The following is a 12,141-nucleotide window of genomic DNA, read 5'->3' on the forward strand; positions in this document are numbered from 1 at the left end:
CTAACACTCCGAATCACACTTGTTATGGGTTCTATGGGGATATTGAGCTGAATCAGTTTGTTGGACATGTAATATGGAGCATTGGCGATGACTCGCAAAACTTTATTCTGGAACCCCTATGTTCTATGTTATGAGGATATCACACAGTTCAACACCACAGGTCCAAATGGGCCAAGTATTGATTTATATAGCGAAACCTTGTTATTCAATGATAATTTAGATTTACGCAATACATTTGGTTTAGTTTAAGCCCAAGTTGTTTGTGCTTTGTAACTATATGTTTTTTCCATGTCAAATGTCGATCGAAATGCATTCCCAGATATTTAGCGTTGTCTGCTTGGGGAAGTTCATGTTTAGTCAATTTTCCTGAGAGACATGTTCTTCTACAAAGGGTGAATGTCACTTGGGTAGATTTTGATAGGCCACGTTTTCAACCACAATTCGACTTTGTTAAAATGAGGTTGGAGGTTTCTTGTGGCTGATATTGAATCCTCGTGTGATGATAAAACATCTGAATCGTCAGCATATGTTGCAACAGTAGCGTTTCTTGAAGTCGGTAGGTCATCTGTATACAATAGATATAACAATGGGTCAAGAATACTGCCCTGCGGAACACCCGAATATATTGGGTGTAGGTCAGTGTATTCGTCACCCTGTTTGACAATAAAATGTCTCTCTGTCAGGTACTATTTCAGCAGTTGAAAGTGCGTATGGGGCAAAAGCTTTTTCAATTTAACATGCAGTCCAGTGTGCCACACCTTATCTAATGTATAATTTTTCGAACAGTTTAGAGATCACAGGCAACAGGCTTATAAGACGATAAGAGGAAACGTCTTCTGATTTTCCCCCATGTTTAAGAATCAGTACTCCTAATAAACAGAATAATTCTTACGTTCTTTGTGGTTGCAAAAGTCTTACAGTCAAATTTATGCAACTAAAGGGCTTTTTTATAATAACTTAAAATCTAGGTATATATCTAGAAGAAGCTGATGTACTGTTACTTAAAATAAGCTCTATAGTAATATTGTTCGCGTAATAACATTACTGTTTTATCTTCTGTTAAATAAACTTGATTGTTATTGAAAAGTTGCAATACTTCGATATTAACATGCAAATGGAGCCTCAGCTCATGTCTCTAATCTCTTATAATAATTCTTGTTGTGTTTGGGGGTATCTACTATACTTCTTAGGACTTTGTTCTAAAAAATATCTATGTTAATTTTTTTGCAGAATATCCCGACAATTGAATTCTATAGGTATATCGTTTTCGAACTTCTCTATATAACAGTAACTGATTATATACGGATAATTGATTTTTTGACAAATAATTAATATGTTTTACTACATTTCATTACCATCTGTTTTCTATTCTTAATGCACCTCTAAATATTATTACACTAAAGTTTTGATATTAGACAAGCTCTAAAATGAATAATTTAGTATATAGTTTGTAATAACTGATTTTTAGCTTCTAACAATTGTTTCTAAATATTGCAAAAATATTTCTATTATACTCCAAAGAAACACCACATTCCAAAATCTGCTGAACAAAGGTCATTGCATACTGTCAGAGACCATACTGTCAATATCAACAAATAAAACTGAACCATTAATATTTGGAAAAAAAAGGAAAATCTCTATAAGAACATAAAAAATGTCAGATTATCGAAGGACACATCAAACAAAATTTCATTTGCATCAGAAATTCACTCTCATTGGTGGTTATTATATGTTTGTATAGGTTGTTATATTTCGTATAGTTTTACTTGATAAATAAAACATCAATATTATCCTAATTATAAACAGTTTATTCCTCTAAATTTATTTTTCAATTTCTTAGATCAATACGACTTTTTGGATATGAGTCGTTAGTATTAAAATTGCTGTAAATCTGCAACGAAGCACCAAGATTATAATTCCACCCTACAGAAAAAGATTCTCACGTATTTTTTATTCTCACTTCCAGCTTATTTTTAATGATAAATGGTTCAATGGACACAGGCGGCGTGAAAACTGTTCATCAATTATTTCCGTTTTTCGAATCAGTCTTAGGGCTCAAGGTATTCTCAATACAGTTGTTTCCTGTCCATTTTTCACGCCTCTGTCGGTAAAAATCGACAAATTTCTTTGGCGATAATCAGCCAGGTGACAAAGCTGTTAGGAAGACATAATGATGCGAGGCATGGTTTAGGGACATGGCAAAAGATTATCTACCTGAGGACGTATTACGCTGTTGGTGGCAAACGTAGTAGTTTCATTAGGTTGAATGAGGAACTCTTTTACTATTAACCGACAGGTATAGTAAGCACGGAGATGAAACGACACCTTGCGATTTTAAGGTAATTTATGGGTTACTTATTTCAAAGGTATATACACTGGTGAATGATATCTGTTTTTGCTTGTTGGTAGATTTTGCGGATCATAGAAAACATAGAAAAGTATTTAGAAAGTTCTGCTTATCTGTCATTCTACAAATATTGAAATTTGAAACCCATTTATTGAAATCTACTAAGTCTACACATATGAATTTCACAGTAAAATTCGTTAGACAGGTAAGAATTTTTACTGTTAAATATTAATATGCTGCGAATTTTATTGAAAATATTTTTGGCCTGTTGCAGCTGCACTGAATATTAATATGAATACGGTAATTGTAATATCTCAAAAAGTGGAAAACATAATCAAGATGAGCTTGATGTTAGCTCTATCAGAAATTAAATATATGAAATGTATAAAACAGTGAGTTTTTAGTTTTTCAATAAAAACATAATTTAATACAATTGTTTCAAACGAAACTGTTAGTCTGAAAAGTATTGAAGAGGTCTAATGAAACTAACTTCCAGATATTGCCTTAAAAATATTTCAGTTTTTAAAATAATATAATAAAATAAAGGAAGACTTATTATATCATCAAATATTAGCCACAACAATTTTTAATACCCAAAATATGTTTCCTGAATGTTAGTTTGGCCTAACAGAAGGAATTTATACTAAATAATTCCACAATTTTTCTATCATACTGTTTTTTTATCGAAATAGATTAGATTTCTTAATAGAGAGTAATCTGCCCTACATACATTTTACCTATAAAAAATTATTAATAAGAATAAATGAGCTAATGTTTCATATTGACCAATAATACACTAGAAAAGATTATAAGAAATTCGTTTTTACATTCTTTGCGCCATCTCTGAAGTCCCCCTAACATTAATGTAGTTAGAGATAATGTTTTCTACTCTCATCTGAAACCGTGTTGTGCGCCATCTATACGTTTTCTTTTTAATGATGCTGTAATTGGCGCAGTTTTCGTTTCTGACTGCCGATCGATTGATGTAGTGCTTTGTTAGTCTACGGATAGATGGCACTGCTAGTGGATTTAACAAATTTTAAGTTTTCCAGTTTAATTTTTGTTTTATAGTGTTATTGTAGAAGTTTAGTCAAATTTCGATAAACTCGAAGATTGTTTAGATATTTTTGCATGTATATATTATATATTTTCGAATATGTCTCCGTTACATGTGATCGAATTAACATTTACAACGCTGCAACGATTACGAAGTAATCCAAAATCAGAAGATATGGTCAGTTCGAAGAGAAAAAATGTGTACGTGGAGATTTCACTATGAGGTAGATATAATAAAACCATAAATTAAGAATATTACCTTTATTTTTGTTATGATTTTGATTATATTCTAGAAATTTTATTACTATTTTGAAGGTGAAATATTTGTTAACTGTGTTTCAATTATTTCAGACACAATAGCTAAGTGGTTTAAAAAAAAAGCTGACCAGTACAAGATGATTTGGATATAAGAGCCACAGTTATTATAATTGGATATTATGCTAGTATCTTTTCAAGTTATAAAGTAATAAATAAAGTTGCTAAGAAGCACATTTGAGACAAATCTTGGATAAAATGAAGGAGTAACACTTTGAAACTACAGTAATATGATATATGCTGTTTAAAGAACAAAATAGGTAAGTAACCGTTTTAAAATTACTGTATTTAATGAGCTTTACTTCATATTTTAGGTCGAAAATATGGTAGTCTTTTTGTAAAGACCGATTGTTGAGTTTAGTGTTATTAATTGATGGTTACTTTGACATGTTGATGTGTTCGTTATATTTTAAATTGTTTGTATTGTTCTATAAATTAAATAAAATTAGTAGTAATATGATATTGTATTTTTTCAATTGTTATTTTCAGTATTTGAACTTTCATGTATATTCTGAACAATAATATATTGAAAATAATGTTCCAAAAATCCGTGGCAAAATTAATTTTTTATGTTGTTAATAATTATTTTATATGAGATTATTATTAAATGTATTTTCACTCACTAGTTGTGAAATACTTTTTCCATATTATTTGACAAGTTTTGCACTACAGAGACTATCAATGAATATAATTCCCTTCAATGAAAAATAAAAAACTCATTTTTATGGCATGTTTTGTTTAATTACCATTTTCCAAGTAGAAATCAAAGTTTAATATTATTGCAATAATATAATATATTAATGTTATTTTTTTTATGAGGTTCTTATATATTACGCGCACGCAGGGATTCTTTTACTGTTGTCTCACTTTAAGTGGTAGGTCTAGTCCAGATAAAGCCAAGTTGTTAAAAAGGAAACACTAAAATCTCAAAAATAAAAGAATATTCCAACATAAAGGTTTATCATTTACAGTCTCCGAATTTAACAAAGAAAAAATCCAATAACCGTTAAAAGTTGAAAAACAAAATTCTCCGAATATTATAACCCTACGAAATTCCGTCTTTCCACTTCCACTCCGAAAGAAATTCGCGATTTTAAAGATGTCTTTATATAACGTCGGCCGCCAATAAAGATTTTATTGTTAATTGCAACTGTTTTACGACTCAATATGGTGATTGTTCTAGTTTAAATATGATTGAACCGGTGGGAATTAAGCTGTAAAACGATTGCCGGCTAAATGGATAAAATTCGGGAATGGGTTCGTCGATCGCGTCGTAAAAGTTTCTGACGGTCTCTGTTTTCGGTTACTGGATAGTTTTAAACTTCGAACTTGGAATAACACCATATTTTTATAATGTTTTGCACTGTATAATAGTGGGTTGACGAAAAAGTGATTCGTTTTTCTATTTCATGTATGATGTTGGTTAGTCTCGCTAAACCTCGAGAAAGGCTTTGGCTAGTTTTTAATATATCTTCGTATTCTTGGCATCAAGATATCATCATTTGTTAAAAAAACTATTTCTGCACAATGGAAATAATATTAATTAGCCTCGTGAGCTGTCGATTGAAAAAAGGTATTTCGCAAACGAACTAATCGAATTTTGGGTAAATGTTTCGCGATGTTCAACATGTAGATGACGCTACCTTTAACATATTACTTGTTTTATTCGCAATGCTAAGAACCGCGACGGGATCTGATTTATTAATTTCGTTCTAAGGTTTGTTTATTTACTTTGTAAGCCATTTTCAATATGCCTTTTATAGAGAACAGTGTGGTTAGCTTTTTATAACGTTTATACATTAAATTATTATTTTCTTTTATTAGTATATAAAAGTCGGTAGTTGAAATGAATTCTCATTCTAGGAAGTGTTCTGTGGCCGAATGCATAGATAGTGAGGAATTGCATCATCGTTTTCCGTTAAAAAATACCCGGCGACCTTTAAGAAATGAGTAGAAAACATTAAAAATCCTAAACTGGTTGGGCTAAACATGAAATAGATTTTGATCGTTACCGTGTCATAGACATTTTTGCGATGCATTTAAACATTCCTTTGAAGTCTTATGAACAATGAAGGAGTCAGTCATGTTTCTGTTCATAATTGTTACCATTAATTTCTAAACCGTGTTACTATGTTTGTAGTGCCTATTTCTATCGTTCCAGGTCCACAACCAGGGTGTTCAAAGCAAGTGTCCTCGACATTTGAACCAACTCCAGAAGGTAATGGTAAAGTTTGTTCAGCCAGTATCTCCCTTTCTGCTCATTCTTACCGTTAATTACTTGACTCTATAACTTCAGTTCCAGATGTTCCTATAGGAGCAAACAAAGTTTTTGCGTTGTACCGTTGTGTACATCTCAGGTTATTTAGGAAAACTTCTAAAAAAAAGACTGATTCTATAGAGGCAACACAATATCTCGTGCCCCAGACTCCAACAATTGTTTTTTTATTCTGTCAGTGAGTCTTTGAGTTATGCCTTTTATTTTATTCAGCGGTTTTGCCACGTCGATAATATAACACAATTTTTGTCACATGTTAAAAAAAAGTAAATTTAAAACCCTTCAATTGTACATTCCATAATGATGTTTCAGACAAAATATTAAAAGTACTGACAAGGGGTGCTATATATTTTCGAGTAAAACTGGTGAACAGAATATTCGCAACAGTAGTAACAGTAGTTTTTATAATGTTTTGCACTGTATAGTAGTGGGTTGACGAAAAAGTGATTCGTTTTTCTATTTCATGTATGATGTTGGTTAGTCCAGGGGTGTGCAACTACAATGCTAAGTGGTGGGGCAAAATCTTGTTTAGTCCAATCATTGGTGGCGCTGACAACGTGAATTTGATTGGTTAGTTTAAAAATATTATATAGAATCCTGTAAGGAAAATAATTTGCTTTGATTGGTCAGCCATTTCACGTGACTATTTTATGACGTCACATTTGCTGGCCAATAATATTTGAATGAAAATCGAATTTAATTTAAAAAACTAATTTATTAAAATAAAATCCTATACAAATATACATAAATGTAAATAATATAAATAATAATAAAAAACAACAGAAATATACATAATTGCAAAAAGCAAAAATAAATAAACTACAAAAATGTAAATAAAAAAAATTAAAAGCCCCATACTCCAGACAAAATAATTAAAATACTCTTCTATAACGCCTGCTCCCTTTTTCGTATTTGTTTAGTGCCATCAATTTTATAGGATCTATTAGAGTTCTATCTTGTATTTGTGCTATACTGAAGGTAAACTTTAAGTCCTTCCCTGTTAATATTGAATTAACTTGTTTAACCCAAAAATACAATGAACATTTGACAATAAGATTTAAAATGTGGTCTTCAAAATCGCTATGGACTGGGCAGTTGAAACGTTTAAAATTTATGTGTTTTTTTAAGACATCTCTCAGAATAACAGATATGCTATTTTTATGACAAAATCTAGGTATTAAATAAAAGAGATAGCTTAAAGATCTACAAACAGTATAGTAAAACAGTCTTGATGGAGTTGTTAATTTGGGTCTACGCGGCTGCATCGCTTCTATAAAATCAGTATCGAGTTTTTGATCTGTGGAACTACTTAATGTAGAATGTAGACAGATATTGCACGTTGTCTTTTTTCTCAGAAGTTTTATCAAATAGCCTGAAATATAGACTAACGTGCAACGTTCCACTCTTGTTTTCCTCAGAGCAAAGTTCTCTGGAACTGAAAATATAGACTCAACTGGTGATTCTACAACCTCTGGTGATGCTACATCTCCAGTTAAAAAATAATGTAAGTTATCTAAAGCGCCAACATGTTCATCTTCTTCACAATTTGCTCCGGGCGAATGATGTGAAAAAAATGAAATGATGAGCCCTTTTAGAAATTTCTCGAACATACTAGGGGAAGGATGCTGTTTCTACCTCTATGACCTCTAATAGATCCAACAAAAATCTTTAAGCAATCTTGGTTAAGATTTGTTAAACAAATGTAGTTATTTGTAAATTTAGACAAAATAGATTTCTTTAAGTTAATAAATCCCCTAAAAGTAGCAATTAAATTTTTAATTGATGGCACCATAACAAATATTTTCTTAACAAGGCAATCAAATTTAAATATATAATTCCTCTACTATAAAATGATTGAACACTGATTGTTCTAAAAAGTTAAAGTATTGCAAATATTTTAGGGATATTTTACAATTAAAAGTAGTATTTATTACTACTAATTATCCAGTTATATTAATTATTACCTTCTTGTAAGACTTCTTTATGTAGAGACATCACATTGACAACATACGCACAACTTGGTAGATTAATTGAATTTTATTACTACTAACATCTTCATAAGTTTTTGAGTTTCTGTAAACAAACAATATATAAACAGACATGTAGTAGATAGATAATTTTATATGTACCTGATAAAACCAATGATGGATATGCATTTACCCAAATACCTGTTCATGAAGGAAGGATAATTCTAAATTTTTCACTAATATGTCCATAACAAACACCATGACGTTGATATATTTGCATTGTGGTTTATCCAGGTAACTTACTATTATTTACTTGATCAACCCATTTTTGGAAAGTATCGAGATCATTCTTTGGGAAACGATGTCTAATTTCCGTAGTAGAATTTTACCCCGGTACACTATATCTTTTACTACACTGACGTATTGTCATCAATTTTTATATTATTACCCCATAATAATTAATGTAAAACAGAAAATATGCACAACGTAAAACGAAAATTTCGTGATCTAAACAAAAACCATAACCTACAAACAACAAACATAAAAATGGACGCCTATAGAAAATGCTGATTTCACACAATTTGATCGACCAATCACATTTCATGTTAGTGGCGGCACCTGCAATTTAAACTGCCAATCACAATTTGCGATCGCAGCGCTACAGTTGATTGAACTAAACAAAACATTTCCCCAAGGTCGCCTATACCGTGAAATTTCTATTTTTTCTATGGGTTAGTCTCGCTAAACCTCGAGAAAGGCTTTGGCTAGTTTTTAATATATCTTCGTATTCTTGGCATCAAGATATCATCATTTGTTAAAAAAACTATTTCTGCACAATGGAAATAATATTAATTAGCCTCGTGAGCTGTCGATTGAAAAAAGGTATTTCGCAAACGAACTAATGGAATTTTGGGTAAATGTTTCGCGATGTTCAACATGTAGATGACGCTACCTTTAACATATTACTTGTTTTATTCGCAATGCTAAGAACCGCGACGGGATCTGATTTATTAATTTCGTTCTAAGGTTTGTTTATTTACTTTGTAAGCCATTTTCAATGTGCCTTATATATAGAGAACAGTGTGGTTAGTTTTTTATAACGTTTATGCATTAAATTATTATTTTCTTTTATTAGTATATACAAGTCGGTAGTTAAAAATGAATTCTCGTTCTAGGAAGTGTTCTGTGGCCGAATGCATAGATAGTGAGGAATTGCATGATCGTTTTCCGTTAAAAAATACCCGGCGACCTTTAAGAAATGAATAGAAAACATTAAAAATCCTAAACTGGTTGGGCTAAACATGAAATAGATTTTGATCGTTACCGTGTCATAGACATTTTTGCGATGCATTTAAACATTCCTTTGAAGTCTTATGAACAATGAAGGAGTCAGTCATGTTTCTGTTCATAATTGTTACCATTAATTTCTAAACCGTGTTACTATGTTTGTAGTGCCTATTTCTATTGTTCCAGGCCCACAACCAGGGTGTTCAACGCAAGTGCCATCGATATTTGAACAAACTCCAGAAGGTAATGGTAAAGTTTGTTCAGCCAGTATCTCCCTTTCTGCTCATTCTTACCGTTAATTACTTGACTCTATAGCTTCAGTTCCAGATGTTCCTATAAGAGCAAACAAAGTTTTTGCGTTGTACCGTTGTGTACATCTCAGGTTATTTAGTAAAACTTCTAAAAAAAGACTGATTCTATAGAGGCAAGACAATATCTCGTGCCCCAGACTCCAACAATTGTTTTTTTATTCTGTCAGTGAGTCTTTGAGTTATGCCTTTTATTTTATTCAGCGGTTTTGCCACGTCGATAATATAACACAATTTTTGTCACATGTTAAAAAAAAGTAAATTTAAAACCCTTCAATTGTACATTCCATAATGATCTTTCGGACAAAATATTAAAAGTACTGACAAGGGGTGCTATATATTTTCGAGTAAAACTAGTGAACAGAATATTCGCAACAGTAGTAACAGTAGTTTTTATAATGTTTTGCACTGTATAATAGTGGGTTGACGAAAAAGTGATTCGTTTTTCTATTTCATGTATGATGTTGGTTAGTCTTGCTACAGCTCGGGAAAGGCTTTGGCTAGTTTTTAATATATTCTTCGTATTCTTGGCATCAAGATATCATCAGTTGTTAAAAAAAACTATTTTTGACCACGCTACATTTACATTTCTGCACAGTGGAAATAATATTAATTAACCTCGTGAGCTGTCGATTGAAAAAAGGTATTTCGCAAACGAACTAATGGAATTTTGGGTAAATGTTTCGCGATGTTCAACATGTAGATGACGCTACCTTTAACATATTACTTGTTTTGTTTTATTCGCTATGCTGAGAACCGCGACGGGATCTGATTTGTTAATTTCGTTCTAAGGTTTGTTTATTTGTTTTGTAAGCCATTTTCAATGTGCCTTATATAGAGAACAGTGTGGTTAGCTTTTTATAACGTTTATGCATTAAATTATTATTTTCTTTTATTAGTATATAAAAGTCGGTAGTTGAAATGAATTCTCATTCTAGGAGGTGTTCTGTGCCCGAATGCATAGATAGTGAGGAATTGCATCATCGTTTTCCGTTAAAAAAATACCCGGCGACCTTTAAGAAATGAGTAGAAAACATTAAAAATCCTAAACTGGTTGGGCTAAACATGAAATAGATTTTGATCGTTACCGTGTCATAGACATTTTTGCGATGCATTTAAACATTCCTTTGAAGTCTTATGAACAATGAAGGAGTCAGTCATGTTTCTGTTCATAATTGTTACCATTAATTTCTAAACCGTCTTACTATATTTGTAGTGCCTATTTCTATCGTTCCAGGTCCACAACCAGGGTGTTCAAAGCAAGTGTTCTCCACATTTGAACCAACTCCAGAAGGTAATGGTAAAGTTTGTTCAGCCAGTATCCCCCTTTCTGCTCATTCTTACCGTTAATTACTTGACTCTATAACTTCAGTTCCAGATGTTCCTATAAGAGCAAACAAAGTTTTTGCGTTGTACCGTTGTGTACATCTCAGGTTATTTAGTAAAACTTCTAAAAAAAGACTGATTCTATAGAGGCAAGACAATATCTCGTGCCCCAGACTCCAACAATTGTTTTTTTATTCTGTCAGTGGGTCTTTGAGCTATGCCTTTTATTTTATTCAGCGATTTTGCCACGTCGATAATATAACACAATTTTTGTCACATGTTAAAAAAAAGTAAATTTAAAACCCTTCAATTGTACATTCCATAATGATGTTTCAGACAAAATATTAAAAGTACTGACAAGGGGTGCTATATATTTTCGAGTAAAACTGGTGAACAGAATATTCGCAACAGTAGTAACAGTAGTTTTTATAATGTTTTGCACTGTATAGTAGTGGGTTGACGAAAAAGTGATTCGTTTTTCTATTTCATGTATGATGTTGGTTAGTCTCGCTAAACCTCGAGAAAGGCTTTGGCTAGTTTTTAATATATTCTTCGTTTCTTGGCATCAAGATATCATCATTTGTTAAAAAAACTATTTTTGATCACGCTACATTTACATTTATGCACAGTGGAAATAATATTAATTAACCTCGTGAGCTGTCGATTGAAAAAAGGTATTTCGCAAACGAACTAATGGAATTTTGGGTAAATGTTTCGCGATGTTCAACATGTAGATGACGCTACCTTTAACATATTACTTGTTTTATTCGCAATGCTAAGAACCGCGACGGGATCTGATTTATTAATTTCGTTCTAAGGTTTGTTTATTTACTTTGTAAGCCATTTTCAATGTGCCTTATATATAGAGAACAGTGTGGTTAGTTTTTTATAACGTTTATGCATTAAATTATTATTTTCTTTTATTAGTATATACAAGTCGGTAGTTAAAAATGAATTCTCGTTCTAGGAAGTGTTCTGTGGCCGAATGCATAGATAGTGAGGAATTGCATGATCGTTTTCCGTTAAAAAATACCCGGCGACCTTTAAGAAATGAATAGAAAACATTAAAAATCCTAAACTGGTTGGGCTAAACATGAAATAGATTTTGATCGTTACCGTGTCATAGACATTTTTGCGATGCATTTAAACATTCCTTTGAAGTCTTATGAACAATGAAGGAGTCAGTCATGTTTCTGTTCATAATTGTTACCATTAATTTCTAAACCGTGTTACTATGTTTGTAGTGCCTATTTCTATTGT

Source organism: Rhynchophorus ferrugineus, unplaced genomic scaffold, assembly GCF_030347505.1.
Source record: "Rhynchophorus ferrugineus isolate W39M unplaced genomic scaffold, kcgeb_rfMv2 rfM9, whole genome shotgun sequence".
Classification (NCBI taxonomy): domain Eukaryota; kingdom Metazoa; phylum Arthropoda; class Insecta; order Coleoptera; family Curculionidae; genus Rhynchophorus; species Rhynchophorus ferrugineus.